Source organism: Carassius auratus, unplaced genomic scaffold, assembly GCF_003368295.1.
Source record: "Carassius auratus strain Wakin unplaced genomic scaffold, ASM336829v1 scaf_tig00008385, whole genome shotgun sequence".
In the NCBI taxonomy this organism is placed as follows: Eukaryota; Metazoa; Chordata; class Actinopteri; order Cypriniformes; family Cyprinidae; genus Carassius; species Carassius auratus.
The window spans coordinates 1-17,193 of NW_020523939.1; the positions used below are offsets into that span (position 1 = coordinate 1).

At 45.7% G+C, this 17,193-nt stretch overlaps 15 non-coding genes across 15 annotated transcripts; all 15 read right to left on the reverse strand.

The window, feature by feature from the left end:
• Positions 1 to 2,021: 2,021 nt before the first annotated feature.
• On the reverse strand, positions 2,022 to 2,094 carry trnav-cac (transfer RNA valine (anticodon CAC)). The gene has a single exon. It is a non-coding gene; the product is annotated as a tRNA-Val (tRNA).
• Positions 2,095 to 2,217: 123 nt separating this feature from the next.
• On the reverse strand, positions 2,218 to 2,290 carry trnav-aac (transfer RNA valine (anticodon AAC)). Its single transcript has one exon. It is a non-coding gene; the product is annotated as a tRNA-Val (tRNA).
• A 2,135-nt stretch (positions 2,291 to 4,425) lies between these two features.
• Positions 4,426 to 4,498, reverse strand: trnav-cac (transfer RNA valine (anticodon CAC)). The gene has a single exon. It is a non-coding gene; the product is annotated as a tRNA-Val (tRNA).
• Positions 4,499 to 4,621: 123 nt separating this feature from the next.
• On the reverse strand, positions 4,622 to 4,694 carry trnav-aac (transfer RNA valine (anticodon AAC)). Its single transcript has one exon. It is a non-coding gene; the product is annotated as a tRNA-Val (tRNA).
• Positions 4,695 to 6,829: 2,135 nt separating this feature from the next.
• On the reverse strand, positions 6,830 to 6,902 carry trnav-cac (transfer RNA valine (anticodon CAC)). Its single transcript has one exon. It is a non-coding gene; the product is annotated as a tRNA-Val (tRNA).
• Positions 6,903 to 7,025: 123 nt separating this feature from the next.
• trnav-aac (transfer RNA valine (anticodon AAC)) lies at positions 7,026 to 7,098 on the reverse strand. The gene has a single exon. It is a non-coding gene; the product is annotated as a tRNA-Val (tRNA).
• A 2,134-nt stretch (positions 7,099 to 9,232) lies between these two features.
• On the reverse strand, positions 9,233 to 9,305 carry trnav-cac (transfer RNA valine (anticodon CAC)). The gene has a single exon. It is a non-coding gene; the product is annotated as a tRNA-Val (tRNA).
• Positions 9,306 to 9,428: 123 nt separating this feature from the next.
• On the reverse strand, positions 9,429 to 9,501 carry trnav-aac (transfer RNA valine (anticodon AAC)). The gene has a single exon. It is a non-coding gene; the product is annotated as a tRNA-Val (tRNA).
• Positions 9,502 to 10,395: 894 nt separating this feature from the next.
• On the reverse strand, positions 10,396 to 10,468 carry trnav-cac (transfer RNA valine (anticodon CAC)). Its single transcript has one exon. It is a non-coding gene; the product is annotated as a tRNA-Val (tRNA).
• Positions 10,469 to 10,591: 123 nt separating this feature from the next.
• trnav-aac (transfer RNA valine (anticodon AAC)) lies at positions 10,592 to 10,664 on the reverse strand. Its single transcript has one exon. It is a non-coding gene; the product is annotated as a tRNA-Val (tRNA).
• An 895-nt stretch (positions 10,665 to 11,559) lies between these two features.
• Positions 11,560 to 11,632, reverse strand: trnav-cac (transfer RNA valine (anticodon CAC)). The gene has a single exon. It is a non-coding gene; the product is annotated as a tRNA-Val (tRNA).
• Positions 11,633 to 11,755: 123 nt separating this feature from the next.
• Positions 11,756 to 11,828, reverse strand: trnav-aac (transfer RNA valine (anticodon AAC)). The gene has a single exon. It is a non-coding gene; the product is annotated as a tRNA-Val (tRNA).
• Positions 11,829 to 12,723: 895 nt separating this feature from the next.
• trnav-cac (transfer RNA valine (anticodon CAC)) lies at positions 12,724 to 12,796 on the reverse strand. Its single transcript has one exon. It is a non-coding gene; the product is annotated as a tRNA-Val (tRNA).
• A 2,530-nt stretch (positions 12,797 to 15,326) lies between these two features.
• On the reverse strand, positions 15,327 to 15,399 carry trnav-aac (transfer RNA valine (anticodon AAC)). Its single transcript has one exon. It is a non-coding gene; the product is annotated as a tRNA-Val (tRNA).
• An 896-nt stretch (positions 15,400 to 16,295) lies between these two features.
• trnav-cac (transfer RNA valine (anticodon CAC)) lies at positions 16,296 to 16,368 on the reverse strand. Its single transcript has one exon. It is a non-coding gene; the product is annotated as a tRNA-Val (tRNA).
• Between the last annotated feature and the right edge of the window lie 825 nt (positions 16,369 to 17,193).

The following is a 17,193-nucleotide window of genomic DNA, read 5'->3' on the forward strand; positions in this document are numbered from 1 at the left end:
AGATATGCTGAGTTTCCTGAAACGTACCCTTAACTTACCTCGGAATTAAACACTTGCAGCGTGATATCAAGCTGAAAACCTGCCTTCCTGTGCTAGTCTCAAACTAACAAACCCAAAGTTTCAAGAGCACAGGAGAAACTCGAAAATGCTCTCTGGTGTTTTTGTTGGTCAAATTGTAGAGTTTCTCCATTCTTCTTGAAACTCACCACAGGGGTAGCACGTGTCCAGACTAGCATGGGAAAGCAAGTTTTAGCTTGATATCTCTTCAGAAAGCTGAGATGTGGACTTGCCACGTACAATCTACCCTATTGTTAAAAAACAGGCTGTTTGTGGTCAGTCGAATTCCGAGGGTTTAACACGTCTGGGTGCTTCGGGAGTAAGTGAGGAGCCACCTGAACAGGTTTATTGGCAGATTCGTTGACCATTGTGTTGAATTTCAAGAAGGTTAGCCATGTGTTAGAAACTGCTACGGCTTGCATCATTTTTATCAGGAAATAACACTCCAGATGGATGTGTTTTAAAGTTCGTTCAAGGGGACACACAGACTGCTTGTGGTCACAGTCTTTGTATTACCAGTGGACAGAAGCGCAGTTAGTGGTCACATAGGCGGTGAGATGGACAGATGGGCTGTTATGTGGTGACACAGGTGATTATTGGGACAGAGAGGGCCGGCGCGCAGGGGTCTTAAGGACGGCCTTGCCACGTACCCCCTTTTAGGCGCCCCTTGAAGGCCCTGCCTTACTTGATGGCCTAGGCGGGAAAAAGACCCTTACACAAGAGGACAGATTTCATTCGGCGTGGCAGTCTACGCAGAGTTCCCTAAAATCTCTTCTTTGGTGTTTCTCAGAAGAAAGCCACGCAGGCTTGGAATGTCACAGTTGTGGTTAGGTTTAGGTCAAACAATATCTGCTCTTTCATTCTGCGATCAACTTTACCTTTAGTGACTGTATTTCATGCCTCTTGGCCGCAAAGCCTTGGAAGCGTTGAGTTCTCCTCAACAGAAACCCACCTGAACGATTTTGACCGTGATAACCTCTACACTATTGAAGCCTGCAGCCAAAGAGGTGTCAATCTTTTCATCGCAAGCATCGTGGAGCGCGAATCAAATTACAGATTCCGTTGCGCTCTTCAGTCTGCAAATACCTTCTATTTTTAGCAGCAAACCAAGCAATTCTCCAGTTATCTGCGGGACAATCTGCGTAAGTCCACACACAAGAGGACAGAGTTCATTCGGCCCTGGCAGTATATTGCTGAGTTTCCTGAAACGCTACCCTTAACTTACCTCGGAATTAAACACTTGCAGCGTGATATCAAGCTGAAACCTGCCTTCCTGTGCTAGTCTCAAACTAACAAACCCAAAGTTTCAAGAGCACAGGAGAAACTCGAAAATGTCTCTTGGTGATTTTTGTTGCGTCAAATTGTAGAGTTTCTCCATTCTTCTTGAAACTCACCACAGGGGTAGCACGTGTCCAGACTAGCATGGGAAAGCAAGTTTTAGCTTGATATCTCTTCAGAAAGCTGAGATGTGGACTTGCCACGTACAATCTACCCTATTGTAAAAAAACAGGCTGTTTGTGGTCAGTCGAATTCCGAGGGTTTAACACGTCTGGGTGCTTCGGGAGTAAGTGAGGAGCCACCTGAACAGGTTTATTGGCAGATTCGTTGACCATTGTGTTGAATTCAAGAAGGTTAGCCATTGTGTTAGAAACTGCTACGGCTTGCATCATTTTATCAGGAAAATCTCTACACCTGTGTAGAGAAGGGCCTTCGTGATGAGAGCTGCTGCTCAACAGAGGGCCACTCAGACAAATCTCTTTTTTCGTGTTCCTCAGAAGAAAGCCACGCAGGCTTGGAATGTCACGGTTGTGGGATAGGTTAAGGTCAAACAATGACTGCTCTTTCATTTCTGCATCAACTATACCTTTAGTGACTGTACTCATGCCTCTTGGCCGCAAAGCCTTGGAAGCGTTGAGTTCCTCCTCAACAGAAACCCACCTAAACAATTGTGAAAAGAGATGCAGTGTTCCCGCCCAGTTTCGAACTGGGGACCTTTCGCGTGTGAGGCGAACGTGATAACCACTACACTACGGAAACCCACTACCTAAAGAAGTCTGAAATCGTTCTGTGCAGGCTCGGCAATATGCGCATAAACGTTAAACCTTCTGAAGCCAACTGTCGGCTCAAAGGTGTTTATACATTTCTTCAAAAGAGGACAGCTGTTTCTGCTCGGTTTTGAACCGAGGACCTTTCGCGTGTTAGGCGAATGTGATGACCACTACACTACAGAAACTCCACAGGCTAACGATAGTGCTTTTTGGGAAAATATTTATACTGTGATGTGCCCGAAAGCAAATAGACAATCTGCGTAAGTCCCACACACAAGAGGACAGAGTTCATTCGGCCTGGCAGTATATGCTGAGTTTCCTGAAACGCTACCCTTAACTTACCTCGGAATTAAACACTTGCAGCGTGATATCAAGCTGAAACCTGCCTTCCTGTGCTAGTCTCAAACTAACAAACCCAAAGTTTCAAGAGCACAGGAGAAACTCGAAAATGTCTCTTGGTGATTTTTGTTGGTCAAATTGTAGAGTTTCTCCATTCTTCTTGAAACTCACCACAGGGGTAGCACGTGTCCAGACTAGCATGGGAAAGCAAGTTTTAGCTTGATATCTCTTCAGAAAGCTGAGATGTGGACTTGCCACGTACAATCTACCCTATTGTAAAAAAACAGGCTGTTTGTGGTCAGTCGAATTCCGAGGGTTTAACACGTCTGGGTGCTTCGGGAGTAAGTGAGGAGCCACCTGAACAGGTTTATTGGCAGATTCGTTGACCATTGTGTTGAATTTCAAGAAGGTTAGCCATGTGTTAGAAACTGCTACGGCTTGCATCATTTTATCAGGAAATAACACTCCAGATGGATGTGTTTTAAAGTTCGTCAAGGGGACACACAGACTGCTTGTGGTCACAGTCTTTGTATTACCAGTGGACAGAAGGGCAGTTAGTGGTCACATAGGCGGTGAGAGGGACAGATGGGCTGTTTGTGGTGACACAGGTGATTATTGGGACAGAGAGGGCCGGCGCGCAGGGGTCTAAGGACGGCCTGCCACGTACCCCCTTTTAGGCGCCCCTTGAGGCCCTGCCCTTACTTGATGGCCTAGGCGGAAAAAGACCCTTACACAAGAGGACAGATTTCATTCGGCGTGGCAGTCTACGCAGAGTTCCCTAAAATCTCTTCTTTGGTGTTTCTCAGAAGAAAGCCACGCAGGCTTGGAATGTCACAGTTGTGGGTTAGGTTTAGGTCAAACAATATCTGCTCTTTCATTTCTGCATCAACTTTACCTTTAGTGACTGTATTCATGCCTCTTGGCCGCAAAGCCTTGGAAGCGTTGAGTTCCTCCTCAACAGAAACCCACCTGAACGATTTTGACCGTGATAACCTCTACACTATTGAAGCCTGCAGCCAAAGAGGTGTCAGATCTTTTCATCGCAAGCATGGTGGAGCGCGAATCAAATTACAGATTCCGTTGCGCTCTTCAGTCTGCAAATACCTTCTATTTTTAGCAGCAAACCAAGCAATTCTCCAGTTATCTGCGGGACAATCTGCGTAAGTCCCACACACAAGAGGACAGAGTTCATTCGGCCTGGCAGTATATGCTGAGTTTCCTGAAACGCTACCCTTAACTTACCTCGGAATTAAACACTTGCAGCGTGATATCAAGCTGAAACCTGCCTTCCTGTGCTAGTCTCAAACTAACAAACCCAAAGTTTCAAGAGCACAGGAGAAACTCGAAAATGTCTCTTGGTGATTTTTGTTGGTCAAATTGTAGAGTTTCTCCATTCTTCTTGAAACTCACCACAGGGGTAGCACGTGTCCAGACTAGCATGGGAAAGCAAGTTTTAGCTTGATATCTCTTCAGAAAGCTGAGATGTGGACTTGCCACGTACAATCTACCCTATTGTAAAAAAAACAGGCTGTTTGTGGTCAGTCGAATTCCGAGGGTTTAACACGTCTGGGTGCTTCGGGAGTAAGTGAGGAGCCACCTGAACAGGTTTATTGGCAGATTCGTTGACCATTGTGTTGAATTTCAAGAAGGTTAGCCATGTGTTAGAAACTGCTACGGCTTGCATCATTTTATCAGGAAATCTCTACACCTGTGTAGAGAAGGGCCTTCGTGATGAAGAGCTGCTGCTCAACAGAGGGCCACTCAGACAAATCTCTTTTTTCGTGTTCCTCAGAAGAAAGCCACGCAGGCTTGGAATGTCACGGTTGTGGGATAGGTTAAGGTCAAACAATGACTGCTCTTTCATTTCTGCATCAACTATACCTTTAGTGACTGTACTCATGCCTCTTGGCCGCAAAGCCTTGGAAGCGTTGAGTTCCTCCTCAACAGAAACCCACCTAAACAATTGTGAAAAGAGATGCAGTGTTCCCGCCCAGTTTCGAACTGGGGACCTTTCGCGTGTGAGGCGAACGTGATAACCACTACACTACGGAAACCCACTACCTAAAGAAGTCTGAAATCGTTCTGTGCAGGCTCGGCAATATGCGCATAAACGTTAAACCTTCTGAAGCCAACTGTCGGCTCAAAGGTGTTTATACATTTCTTCAAAAGAGGACAGCTGTTTCTGCTCGGTTTTGAACCGAGGACCTTTCGCGTGTTAGGCGAATGTGATGACCACTACACTACAGAAACTCCACAGGCTAACGATAGTGCTTTTTGGGAAAATATTTATACTGTGATGTGCCCGAAAGCAAATAGACAATCTGCGTAAGTCCCACACACAAGAGGACAGAGTTCATTCGGCCTGGCAGTATATGCTGAGTTTCCTGAAACGCTACCCTTAACTTACCTCGGAATTAAACACTTGCAGCGTGATATCAAGCTGAAACCTGCCTTCCTGTGCTAGTCTCAAACTAACAAACCCAAAGTTTCAAGAGCACAGGAGAAACTCGAAAATGTCTCTTGGTGATTTTTGTTGGTCAAATTGTAGAGTTTCTCCATTCTTCTTGAAACTCACCACAGGGGTAGCACGTGTCCAGACTAGCATGGGAAAGCAAGTTTTAGCTTGATATCTCTTCAGAAAGCTGAGATGTGGACTTGCCACGTACAATCTACCCTATTGTAAAAAAACAGGCTGTTTGTGGTCAGTCGAATTCCGAGGGTTTAACACGTCTGGGTGCTTCGGGAGTAAGTGAGGAGCCACCTGAACAGGTTTATTGGCAGATTCGTTGACCATTGTGTTGAATTTCAAGAAGGTTAGCCATGTGTTAGAAACTGCTACGGCTTGCATCATTTTATCAGGAAATAACACTCCAGATGGATGTGTTTTAAAGTTCGTCAAGGGGACACACAGACTGCTTGTGGTCACAGTCTTTGTATTACCAGTGGACAGAAGGGCAGTTAGTGGTCACATAGGCGGTGAGATGGACAGATGGGCTGTTTGTGGTGACACAGGTGATTATTGGGACAGAGAGGGCCGGCGCGCAGGGGTCTAAGGACGGCCTGCCACGTACCCCCTTTTAGGCGCCCCTTGAGGCCCTGCCCTTACTTGATGGCCTAGGCGGAAAAAGACCCTTACACAAGAGGACAGATTTCATTCGGCGTGGCAGTCTACGCAGAGTTCCCTAAAATCTCTTCTTTGGTGTTTCTCAGAAGAAAGCCACGCAGGCTTGGAATGTCACAGTTGTGGGTTAGGTTTAGGTCAAACAATATCTGCTCTTTCATTTCTGCATCAACTTTACCTTTAGTGACTGTATTCATGCCTCTTGGCCGCAAAGCCTTGGAAGCGTTGAGTTCCTCCTCAACAGAAACCCACCTGAACGATTTTGACCGTGATAACCTCTACACTATTGAAGCCTGCAGCCAAAGAGGTGTCAGATCTTTTCATCGCAAGCATGGTGGAGCGCGAATCAAATTACAGATTCCGTTGCGCTCTTCAGTCTGCAAATACCTTCTATTTTTAGCAGCAAACCAAGCAATTCTCCAGTTATCTGCGGGACAATCTGCGTAAGTCCCACACACAAGAGGACAGAGTTCATTCGGCCTGGCAGTATATGCTGAGTTTCCTGAAACGCTACCCTTAACTTACCTCGGAATTAAACACTTGCAGCGTGATATCAAGCTGAAACCTGCCTTCCTGTGCTAGTCTCAAACTAACAAACCCAAAGTTTCAAGAGCACAGGAGAAACTCGAAAATGTCTCTTGGTGATTTTTGTTGGTCAAATTGTAGAGTTTCTCCATTCTTCTTGAAACTCACCACAGGGGTAGCACGTGTCCAGACTAGCATGGGAAAGCAAGTTTTAGCTTGATATCTCTTCAGAAAGCTGAGATGTGGACTTGCCACGTACAATCTACCCTATTGTAAAAAAAACAGGCTGTTTGTGGTCAGTCGAATTCCGAGGGTTTAACACGTCTGGGTGCTTCGGGAGTAAGTGAGGAGCCACCTGAACAGGTTTATTGGCAGATTCGTTGACCATTGTGTTGAATTTCAAGAAGGTTAGCCATGTGTTAGAAACTGCTACGGCTTGCATCATTTTATCAGGAAATCTCTACACCTGTGTAGAGAAGGGCCTTCGTGATGAAGAGATGCTGCTCAACAGAGGGCCACTCAGACAAATCTCTTTTTTCGTGTTCCTCAGAAGAAAGCCACGCAGGCTTGGAATGTCACGGTTGTGGGATAGGTTAAGGTCAAACAATGACTGCTCTTTCATTTCTGCATCAACTATACCTTTAGTGACTGTACTCATGCCTCTTGGCCGCAAAGCCTTGGAAGCGTTGAGTTCCTCCTCAACAGAAACCCACCTAAACAATTGTGAAAAGAGATGCAGTGTTCCCGCCCAGTTTCGAACTGGGGACCTTTCGCGTGTGAGGCGAACGTGATAACCACTACACTACGGAAACCCACTACCTAAAGAAGTCTGAAATCGTTCTGTGCAGGCTCGGCAATATGCGCATAAACGTTAAACCTTCTGAAGCCAACTGTCGGCTCAAAGGTGTTTATACATTTCTTCAAAAGAGGACAGCTGTTTCTGCTCGGTTTTGAACCGAGGACCTTTCGCGTGTTAGGCGAATGTGATGACCACTACACTACAGAAACTCCACAGGCTAACGATAGTGCTTTTTGGGAAAATATTTATACTGTGATGTGCCCGAAAGCAAATAGACAATCTGCGTAAGTCCCACACACAAGAGGACAGAGTTCATTCGGCCTGGCAGTATATGCTGAGTTTCCTGAAACGCTACCCTTAACTTACCTCGGAATTAAACACTTGCAGCGTGATATCAAGCTGAAACCTGCCTTCCTGTGCTAGTCTCAAACTAACAAACCCAAAGTTTCAAGAGCACAGGAGAAACTCGAAAATGTCTCTTGGTGATTTTTGTTGGTCAAATTGTAGAGTTTCTCCATTCTTCTTGAAACTCACCACAGGGGTAGCACGTGTCCAGACTAGCATGGGAAAGCAAGTTTTAGCTTGATATCTCTTCAGAAAGCTGAGATGTGGACTTGCCACGTACAATCTACCCTATTGTAAAAAAACAGGCTGTTTGTGGTCAGTCGAATTCCGAGGGTTTAACACGTCTGGGTGCTTCGGGAGTAAGTGAGGAGCCACCTGAACAGGTTTATTGGCAGATTCGTTGACCATTGTGTTGAATTTCAAGAAGGTTAGCCATGTGTTAGAAACTGCTACGGCTTGCATCATTTTATCAGGAAATAACACTCCAGATGGATGTGTTTTAAAGTTCGTCAAGGGGACACACAGACTGCTTGTGGTCACAGTCTTTGTATTACCAGTGGACAGAAGGGCAGTTAGTGGTCACATAGGCGGTGAGAGGACAGATGGGCTGTTTGTGGTGACACAGGTGATTATTGGGACAGAGAGGGCCGGCGCGCAGGGGTCTAAGGACGGCCTGCCACGTACCCCCTTTTAGGCGCCCCTTGAGGCCCTGCCCTTACTTGATGGCCTAGGCGGAAAAAGACCCTTACACAAGAGGACAGATTTCATTCGGCGTGGCAGTCTACGCAGAGTTCCCTAAAATCTCTTCTTTGGTGTTTCTCAGAAGAAAGCCACGCAGGCTTGGAATGTCACAGTTGTGGGTTAGGTTTAGGTCAAACAATATCTGCTCTTTCATTTCTGCATCAACTTTACCTTTAGTGACTGTATTCATGCCTCTTGGCCGCAAAGCCTTGGAAGCGTTGAGTTCCTCCTCAACAGAAACCCACCTGAACGATTTTGACCGTGATAACCTCTACACTATTGAAGCCTGCAGCCAAAGAGGTGTCAGATCTTTTCATCGCAAGCATCGTGGAGCGCGAATCAAATTACAGATTCCGTTGCGCTCTTCAGTCTGCAAATACCTTCTATTTTTAGCAGCAAACCAAGCAATTCTCCAGTTATCTGCGGGACAATCTGCGTAAGTCCCACACACAAGAGGACAGAGTTCATTCGGCCTGGCAGTATATGCTGAGTTTCCTGAAACGCTACCCTTAACTTACCTCGGAATTAAACACTTGCAGCGTGATATCAAGCTGAAACCTGCCTTCCTGTGCTAGTCTCAAACTAACAAACCCAAAGTTTCAAGAGCACAGGAGAAACTCGAAAATGTCTCTTGGTGATTTTTGTTGGTCAAATTGTTGAGTTTCTCCATTCTTACTTGAAACTCACCACAGGGGTAGCACGTGTCCAGACTAGCATGGGAAAGCAAGTTTTAGCTTGATATCTCTTCAGAAAGCTGAGATGTGGACTTGCCACGTACAATCTACCCTATTGTAAAAAAACAGGCTGTTTGTGGTCAGTCGAATTCCGAGGGTTTAACACGTCTGGGTGCTTCGGGAGTAAGTGAGGAGCCACCTGAACAGGTTTATTGGCAGATTCGTTGACCATTGTGTTGAATTTCAAGAAGGTTAGCCATGTGTTAGAAACTGCTACGGCTTGCATCATTTTATCAGGAAATCTCTACACCTGTGTAGAGAAGGGCCTTCGTGATGCAGAGCTGCTGCTCAACAGAGGGCCACTCAGACAAATCTCTTTTTTCGTGTTCCTCAGAAGAAAGCCACGCAGGCTTGGAATGTCACGGTTGTGGGATAGGTTAAGGTCAAACAATGACTGCTCTTTCATTTCTGCATCAACTATACCTTTAGTGACTGTACTCATGCCTCTTGGCCGCAAAGCCTTGGAAGCGTTGAGTTCCTCCTCAACAGAAACCCACCTAAACAATTGTGAAAAGAGATGCAGTGTTCCCGCCCAGTTTCGAACTGGGGACCTTTCGCGTGTGAGGCGAACGTGATAACCACTACACTACGGAAACCCACTACCTAAAGAAGTCTGAAATCGTTCTGTGCAGGCTCGGCAATATGCGCATAAACGTTAAACCTTCTGAAGCCAACTGTCGGCTCAAAGGTGTTTATACATTTCTTCAAAAGAGGACAGCTGTTTCTGCTCGGTTTTGAACCGAGGACCTTTCGCGTGTTAGGCGAATGTGATGACCACTACACTACAGAAACTCCACAGGCTAACGATAGTGCTTTTTGGGAAAATATTTATACTGTGATGTGCCCGAAAGCAAATAGACAATCTGCGTAAGTCCCACACACAAGAGGACAGAGTTCATTCGGCCTGGCAGTATATGCTGAGTTTCCTGAAACGCTACCCTTAACTTACCTCGGAATTAAACACTTGCAGCGTGATATCAAGCTGAAACCTGCCTTCCTGTGCTAGTCTCAAACTAACAAACCCAAAGTTTCAAGAGCACAGGAGAAACTCGAAAATGTCTCTTGGTGATTTTTGTTGGTCAAATTGTAGAGTTTCTCCATTCTTCTTGAAACTCACCACAGGGGTAGCACGTGTCCAGACTAGCATGGGAAAGCAAGTTTTAGCTTGATATCTCTTCAGAAAGCTGAGATGTGGACTTGCCACGTACAATCTACCCTATTGTAAAAAACAGGCTGTTTGTGGTCAGTCGAATTCCGAGGGTTTAACACGTCTGGGTGCTTCGGGAGTAAGTGAGGAGCCACCTGAACAGGTTTATTGGCAGATTCGTTGACCATTGTGTTGAATTTCAAGAAGGTTAGCCATGTGTTAGAAACTGCTACGGCTTGCATCATTTTATCAGGAAATCTCTACACCTGTGTAGAGAAGGGCCTTCGTGATGCAGAGCTGCTGCTCAACAGAGGGCCACTCAGACAAATCTCTTTTTTCGTGTTCCTCAGAAGAAAGCCACGCAGGCTTGGAATGTCACGGTTGTGGGATAGGTTAAGGTCAAACAATGACTGCTCTTTCATTTCTGCATCAACTATACCTTTAGTGACTGTACTCATGCCTCTTGGCCGCAAAGCCTTGGAAGCGTTGAGTTCCTCCTCAACAGAAACCCACCTAAACAATTGTGAAAAGAGATGCAGTGTTCCCGCCCAGTTTCGAACTGGGGACCTTTCGCGTGTGAGGCGAACGTGATAACCACTACACTACGGAAACCCACTACCTAAAGAAGTCTGAAATCGTTCTGTGCAGGCTCGGCAATATGCGCATAAACGTTAAACCTTCTGAAGCCAACTGTCGGCTCAAAGGTGTTTATACATTTCTTCAAAAGAGGACAGCTGTTTCTGCTCGGTTTTGAACCGAGGACCTTTCGCGTGTTAGGCGAATGTGATGACCACTACACTACAGAAACTCCACAGGCTAACGATAGTGCTTTTTGGGAAAATATTTATACTGTGATGTGCCCGAAAGCAAATAGACAATCTGCGTAAGTCCCACACACAAGAGGACAGAGTTCATTCGGCCTGGCAGTATATGCTGAGTTTCCTGAAACGCTACCCTTAACTTACCTCGGAATTAAACACTTGCAGCGTGATATCAAGCTGAAACCTGCCTTCCTGTGCTAGTCTCAAACTAACAAACCCAAAGTTTCAAGAGCACAGGAGAAACTCGAAAATGTCTCTTGGTGATTTTTGTTGGTCAAATTGTAGAGTTTCTCCATTCTTCTTGAAACTCACCACAGGGGTAGCACGTGTCCAGACTAGCATGGGAAAGCAAGTTTTAGCTTGATATCTCTTCAGAAAGCTGAGATGTGGACTTGCCACGTACAATCTACCCTATTGTAAAAAAACAGGCTGTTTGTGGTCAGTCGAATTCCGAGGGTTTAACACGTCTGGGTGCTTCGGGAGTAAGTGAGGAGCCACCTGAACAGGTTTATTGGCAGATTCGTTGACCATTGTGTTGAATTTCAAGAAGGTTAGCCATGTGTTAGAAACTGCTACGGCTTGCATCATTTTATCAGGAAATCTCTACACCTGTGTAGAGAAGGGCCTTCGTGATGCAGAGCTGCTGCTCAACAGAGGGCCACTCAGACAAATCTCTTTTTTCGTGTTCCTCAGAAGAAAGCCACGCAGGCTTGGAATGTCACGGTTGTGGGATAGGTTAAGGTCAAACAATGACTGCTCTTTCATTTCTGCATCAACTATACCTTTAGTGACTGTACTCATGCCTCTTGGCCGCAAAGCCTTGGAAGCGTTGAGTTCCTCCTCAACAGAAACCCACCTAAACAATTGTGAAAAGAGATGCAGTGTTCCCGCCCAGTTTCGAACTGGGGACCTTTCGCGTGTGAGGCGAACGTGATAACCACTACACTACGGAAACCCACTACCTAAAGAAGTCTGAAATCGTTCTGTGCAGGCTCGGCAATATGCGCATAAACGTTAAACCTTCTGAAGCCAACTGTCGGCTCAAAGGTGTTTATACATTTCTTCAAAAGAGGACAGCTGTTTCTGCTCGGTTTTGAACCGAGGACCTTTCGCGTGTTAGGCGAATGTGATGACCACTACACTACAGAAACTCCACAGGCTAACGATAGTGCTTTTTGGGAAAATATTTATACTGTGATGTGCCCGAAAGCAAATAGACAATCTGCGTAAGTCCCACACACAAGAGGACAGAGTTCATTCGGCCTGGCAGTATATGCTGAGTTTCCTGAAACGCTACCCTTAACTTACCTCGGAATTAAACACTTGCAGCGTGATATCAAGCTGAAACCTGCCTTCCTGTGCTAGTCTCAAACTAACAAACCCAAAGTTTCAAGAGCACAGGAGAAACTCGAAAATGTCTCTTGGTGATTTTTGTTGGTCAAATTGTAGAGTTTCTCCATTCTTCTTGAAACTCACCACAGGGGTAGCACGTGTCCAGACTAGCATGGGAAAGCAAGTTTTAGCTTGATATCTCTTCAGAAAGCTGAGATGTGGACTTGCCACGTACAATCTACCCTATTGTAAAAAAACAGGCTGTTTGTGGTCAGTCGAATTCCGAGGGTTTAACACGTCTGGGTGCTTCGGGAGTAAGTGAGGAGCCACCTGAACAGGTTTATTGGCAGATTCGTTGACCATTGTGTTGAATTTCAAGAAGGTTAGCCATGTGTTAGAAACTGCTACGGCTTGCATCATTTTATCAGGAAATCTCTACACCTGTGTAGAGAAGGGCCTTCGTGATGCAGAGCTGCTGCTCAACAGAGGGCCACTCAGACAAATCTCTTTTTTCGTGTTCCTCAGAAGAAAGCCACGCAGGCTTGGAATGTCACGGTTGTGGGATAGGTTAAGGTCAAACAATGACTGCTCTTTCATTTCTGCATCAACTATACCTTTAGTGACTGTACTCATGCCTCTTGGCCGCAAAGCCTTGGAAGCGTTGAGTTCCTCCTCAACAGAAACCCACCTAAACAATTGTGAAAAGAGATGCAGTGTTCCCGCCCAGTTTCGAACTGGGGACCTTTCGCGTGTGAGGCGAACGTGATAACCACTACACTACGGAAACCCACTACCTAAAGAAGTCTGAAATCGTTCTGTGCAGGCTCGGCAATATGCGCATAAACGTTAAACCTTCTGAAGCCAACTGTCGGCTCAAAGGTGTTTATACATTTCTTCAAAAGAGGACAGCTGTTTCTGCTCGGTTTGAACCGAGGACCTTTCGCGTGTTAGGCGAATGTGATGACCACTACACTACAGAAACTCCACAGGCTAACGATAGTGCTTTTTGGGAAAATATTTATACTGTGATGTGCCCGAAAGCAAATAGACAATCTGCGTAAGTCCCACACACAAGAGGACAGAGTTCATTCGGCCTGGCAGTATATGCTGAGTTTCCTGAAACGCTACCCTTAACTTACCTCGGAATTAAACACTTGCAGCGTGATATCAAGCTGAAACCTGCCTTCCTGTGCTAGTCTCAAACTAACAAACCCAAAGTTTCAAGAGCACAGGAGAAACTCGAAAATGTCTCTTGGTGATTTTTGTTGGTCAAATTGTAGAGTTTCTCCATTCTTCTTGAAACTCACCACAGGGGTAGCACGTGTCCAGACTAGCATGGGAAAGCAAGTTTTAGCTTGATATCTCTTCAGAAAGCTGAGATGTGGACTTGCCACGTACAATCTACCCTATTGTAAAAAAACAGGCTGTTTGTGGTCAGTCGAATTCGAGGGTTTAACACGTCTGGGTGCTTCGGGAGTAAGTGAGGAGCCACCTGAACAGGTTTATTGGCAGATTCGTTGACCATTGTGTTGAATTTCAAGAAGGTTAGCCATGTGTTAGAAACTGCTACGGCTTGCATCATTTTATCAGGAAATAACACTCCAGATGGATGTGTTTAAAGTTCGTCAAGGGGACACACAGACTGCTTGTGGTCACAGTCTTTGTATTACCAGTGGACAGAAGGGCAGTTAGTGGTCACATAGGCGGTGAGAGGGACAGATGGGCTGTTTGTGGTGACACAGGTGATTATTGGGACAGAGAGGGCCGGCGCGCAGGGGTCTAAGGACGGCCTGCCACGTACCCCCTTTTAGGCGCCCCTTGAGGCCCTGCCCTTACTTGATGGCCTAGGCGGAAAAAGACCCTTACACAAGAGGACAGATTTCATTCGGCGTGGCAGTCTACGCAGAGTTCCCTAAAATCTCTTCTTTGGTGTTTCTCAGAAGAAAGCCACGCAGGCTTGGAATGTCACAGTTGTGGGTTAGGTTTAGGTCAAACAATATCTGCTCTTTCATTTCTGCATCAACTTTACCTTTAGTGACTGTATTCATGCCTCTTTGGCCGCAAAGCCTTGGAAGCGTTGAGTTCGCTCCTCAACAGAAACCCACCTGAACGATTTTGACCGTGATAACCTCTACACTATTGAAGCCTGCAGCCCAAAGAGGTGTCAGATCTTTTCATCGCAAGCATGGTGCGAGCGCGAATCAAATTACAGATTCCGTTGCGCTCTTCAGTCTGCAAATACCTTCTATTTTAGCAGCAAACCAAGCAATTCTCCAGTTATCTGCGGGACAATCTGCGTAAGTTCCCACACACAAGAGGACAGAGTTCATTCGGCCTGGCAGTATATGCTGAGTTTCCTGAAACGCTACCCTTAACTTACCTCGGAATTAAACACGTGCAGGTGATATCAAGCTGAACCTGCCTTCCTGTGCTTAGTCTCAAACTAACAAACCCAAAGTTTCAAGAGCACAGGAGAAACTCGAAATGTCTCTTGGTGATTTTTGTTGGTCAAATTGTAGAGTTTCTCCATTCTTCTTGAACTCACCACAGGGGTAGCACGTGTCCAGACTAGCATGGGAAAGCAAGTTTTAGCTTGATATCTCTTCAGAAAGCTGAGATGTGGACTTGCCACGTACAATCTACCCTATTGTAAAAAAACAGGCTGTTTGTGGTCAGTCGAATTCCGAGGGTTTAACACGTCTGGGTGCTTCGGGAGTAAGTGAGGAGCCACCTGAACAGGTTTTATTGGCAGATTCGTTGGACCATTGTGTTGAATTTCAAGAAGGTTAGCCATGTGTTAGAAAACTGCTACGGCTTGCATCATTTTATCAGGAAATCTCTACACCTGTGTAGAGAAGCGGCCTTCGTGATGAAGAGATGCTTGCTCAACAGAGGGCCACTCAGACAAATCTCTTTTTTCGTGTTCCTCAGAAGAAAAGCCACGCTAGGCTTGGAATGTCACGGTTGTGGGATAGGTTAAGGTCAAACAATGACTGCTCTTTCATTTCTGCATCAACTATACCTTAGTGACTGTACTCATGCCTCTTGGCCGCAAAGCCCTTGGAAGCGTTGAGTTCCTCCTCAACAGAAACCCACCTAAACAATTGTGAAAAGAGATGCAGTGTTCCCGCCCAGTTTCGAAACTGGGACCTTTCGCGTGTGAGGCGAACGTGATACACTACACTACGGAAACCCACTACCTAAAGAAGTCTGAAAATCGTTCTGTGCAGGCTCGGCAATATGCGCATAAACGTTAAACCTCTGAAGCCAAACTGTCGGCTCAAAGGTGTTTATACATTTCTTCAAAAGAGGACAGCTGTTTCTGCTCGGTTTTGAACCGAGGACCTTTCGCGTGTTAGGCGAATGTGATGACCACTACACTACAGAAACTCCACAGGCTAACGATAGTGCTTTTTTGGGAAAATATTTATACTGTGATGTGCCCGAAAGCAAATAGACAATCTGCGTAAGTCCCACACACAAGAGGACAGAGTTCATTCGGCCTGGCAGTATATGCTGAGTTTCCTGAAACGCTACCCTTAACTTACCTCGGAATTAAACACTTGCAGCGTGATATCAAGCTGAAACCTGCCTTCCTGTGCTAGTCTCAAACTAACAAACCCAAAGTTTCAAGAGCACAGGAGAAACTCGAAAATGTCTCTTGGTGATTTTTGTTGGTCAAATTGTAGAGTTTCTCCATTCTTCTTGAAACTCACCACAGGGGTAGCACGTGTCCAGACTAGCATGGGAAAGCAAGTTTTAGCTTGATATCTCTTCAGAAAGCTGAGATGTGGACTTGCCACGTACAATCTACCCTATTGTAAAAAAACAGGCTGTTTGTGGTCAGTCGAATTCCGAGGGTTTAACACGTCTGGGTGCTTCGGGAGTAAGTGAGGAGCCACCTGAACAGGTTTATTGGCAGATTCGTTGACCATTGTGTTGAATTTCAAGAAGGTTAGCCATGTGTTAGAAACTGCTACGGCTTGCATCATTTTATCAGGAAATCTCTACACCTGTGTAGAGAAGGGCCTTCGTGATGCAGAGCTGCTGCTCAACAGAGGGCCACTCAGACAAATCTCTTTTTTCGTGTTCCTCAGAAGAAAGCCACGCAGGCTTGGAATGTCACGGTTGTGGGATAGGTTAAGGTCAAACAATGACTGCTCTTTCATTTCTGCATCAACTATACCTTTAGTGACTGTACTCATGCCTCTTGGCCGCAAAGCCTTGGAAGCGTTGAGTTCCTCCTCAACAGAAACCCACCTAAACAATTGTGAAAAGAGATGCAGTGTTCCCGCCCAGTTTCGAACTGGGGACCTTTCGCGTGTGAGGCGAACGTGATAACCACTACACTACGGAAACCCACTACCTAAAGAAGTCTGAAATCGTTCTGTGCAGGCTCGGCAATATGCGCATAAACGTTAAACCTTCTGAAGCCAACTGTCGGCTCAAAGGTGTTTATACATTTCTTCAAAAGAGGACAGCTGTTTCTGAACCGAGGACCTTTCGCGTGTTAGGCGAATGTGATGACCACTACACTACAGAAACTCCACAGGCTAACGATAGTGCTTTTTGGGAAAATATTTATACTGTGATGTGCCCGAAAGCAAATAGACAATCTGCGTAAGTCCCACACACAAGAGGACAGAGTTCATTCGGCCTGGCAGTATATGCTGAGTTTCCTGAAACGCTACCCTTAACTTACCTCGGAATTAAACACTTGCAGCGTGATATCAAGCTGAAACCTGCCTTCCTGTGCTAGTCTCAAACTAACAAACCCAAAGTTTCAAGAGCACAGGAGAAACTCGAAAATGTCTCTTGGTGATTTTTGTTGGTCAAATTGTAGAGTTTCTCCATTCTTCTTGAAACTCACCACAGGGTAGCACGTGTCCAGACTAGCATGGGAAAGCAAGTTTTAGCTTGATATCTCTTCAGAAAGCTGAGATGTGGACTTGCCACGTACAATCTACCCTATTGTAAAAAAACAGGCTGTTTGTGGTCAGTCGAATTCCGAGGGTTTAACACGTCTGGGTGCTTCGGGAGTAAGTGAGGAGCCACCTGAACAGGTTTATTGGCAGATTCGTTGACCATTGTGTTGAATTTCAAGAAGGTTAGCCATGTGTTAGAAACTGCTACGGCTTGCATCATTTTATCAGGAAATCTCTACACCTGTGTAGAGAAAGGCCT